Below are 2,381 nucleotides of genomic sequence, written 5' to 3'. Positions count from 1 at the left end.
CCAGTTAGTTAACACATAGTGTAATATTAGTTTCAGCTGTACAAATAGTGATTCAGCAATTGTATACAACTCCCAGTGCACATCACAACTGCACTCCTTCATCCCCATCACCTATATAACTCATCCCCCCATCCACCTCCCCTCCAGTAACCCTCAGTTTGTTCTCCATAGTTAAGAGTCTGTTTCTTGGTTTGCCTCTCTTTTCCCCTTTGCTTATTTGTTCTTAAATTACACACATGAGTGAGGATGCCTGGGTGGTTCAGTCAGTTGAGCATCCAACTCTTGGTTTTGGCTCGAGTCATGATCTCAGGGTCCTGAGAATTGAGTCCTGGGTTGGGCTTAGCGTGGAGTCTGCTTGTACCTTTCCCTCTGCTCCTCCTCCTGTATGCTTTCTCTCTCAAATAGATATGGTATTTGTCTTTCTCTGACTTCTTTCACTTAGCATAATACTGTCTAGCTCCAACTGTATCATTGCAAATGACTAGATTTCATTCTTTATGGCTGAGTAATATTCGTGTGTGTGTGTGTGTGTGTGTGTGTGTGTGTGTGTGTACATACCACTTCTTTATCCATTCATCAGTTGATGGACATTCTGGCTCTTTCTATAGTTTGGCTATTATAGATAATGCTGCTATAAACATGGGAGCACATGTATCCATTTGAATTAGCACTCTTAAGCCCTCTGGGTAAAAACTTAGTAGTGCAATTGATAGATCAAAGGATAGATCTATTTTTAAATTTTTGAGTCACCTCCATACTCTTTTCCAGTATGGCTGCACTGGTTTACATTCCCACTAACGTGCAAGAGGATCCCCTTTCTCCACCTTCTCACCAATACCTAGTGTTTCTTGTGTGGTTGGTTTTAGCCCTTCAGGTGTGAAGTGATATCTGATCCTAGTTTTGATTTGCATTTTCCTGATGATGAGTGATGTTGAGCATCTTTTCATGTGTTTGTTGGCGAACGAGAGGTCTTCTCTGGAGAAATGTCTGCTCATGACTTCTGCCCATTTTTCAATTGGATTATTTGTTTTTTGGGGCATCAAGTTGTATCGGTTCTTTATATATTTTGAATACTAACCCTTTACTGGATTTGCCATTTACAAATATGCTCTCCCATCCCATAAATTACTTTTAGTTTTGTTGTTTCCTTCACTGTGCAGAAGCTTTATATTTTGATGTAGTCCTAATAGTTTATTTTTATTTTACTTGCCTCAGGAGACATATCTACAAAAATGTTGCTGGCAGCCAATGTTAGAGATCTTACTGTCTGTGCTCTCTTCTAGGAAATTTATGGTTTCAGGTCTCATGTTTAGGTCTTTAATTGATTTTGAATTTATTTTTGTGTATGGTGAAAAACCATGTTCCAGTTTCATTCTTTCACATGTTGTTGACTAGTTTTTCCAACACCATTTGTTGAAGAGACTGTCTTTTTCCCATTGGATAGTCTACTTTCCTGTTTCAAAGATTAATTCACCATACAGTGGTGGGCTTCTTTCTGGGTTTTCTATCTTGTTCCATTGATCTATGTGTCTATTTTTGTGCCAGTAACATACTGTTTTATGATAGCTTTGCAGTATAACTGGAAGTCTGGAACTGTAGTATCTCCAACTTTGCTTTTCTTTTTCAAAATTTCTTTGGCTGTTTGGCTTTTTGGTCTAGTTCTGTAAAAAATCCCGTTGGCATTTGAAAGGGATTATATTAAATCTATAGATTGCTTTTGGTAGTATGGACATTATAACAATATTTGTTCTTCCAATCCATGAGAATACAACTTCTTTGCGTTCTCTTCAATTCTTTCATTAGTATTTTGTAGTTTTCAGAATACAGGTCTTTCACCCATTTGGCTAGGTTTATTTCTAGGTATCTAAGTATCCATCTAGTTTAATTTGTGAACAAAATTGATAAACATCTAGCCAGAATTATCAATAACACAAGAAAATGGCCCCAAATAAATAAAATTATAAGAGAGAAATAGCAACTGACACTACAAAAATAAAAAGAATTATAAGAAGATATTAAGAAAAATTATATGCCAACAATCTGGACAATCTAAAAGAAAGGGATAAATACCTAGAAATGTATACCCTCCCAAGCTGAATCAAGAAAAAAATAGAACCAATTTGAACCAATTGCCAGCAATGAAAGTGAATCAGTAATCAAACAACTCTCAACAATTTACAGTTGCACCAAAGACAATAAAATAACTAACGGTCCAGGAACTTTTTTTCTCATGCTCTTATAGTGATTAATATCTTGAAATATTAACTACATGTTTTTGGTTCAATACTTAGTATTTCATCCCCCAATATTTTTTCCTTTTTCTTCCTTTCTTGCTTTCTTTTTTTTTTCTTTTCTTTTCTTTTTTTTTTTTTTTTTTTTTT

Source organism: Enhydra lutris, unplaced genomic scaffold, assembly GCF_002288905.1.
Source record: "Enhydra lutris kenyoni isolate GAN:26980312 unplaced genomic scaffold, ASM228890v2 scaffoldscaffold13, whole genome shotgun sequence".
NCBI classification, from domain to species: Eukaryota; Metazoa; Chordata; class Mammalia; order Carnivora; family Mustelidae; genus Enhydra; species Enhydra lutris.
This window is presented reverse-complemented; position numbering follows the sequence as displayed.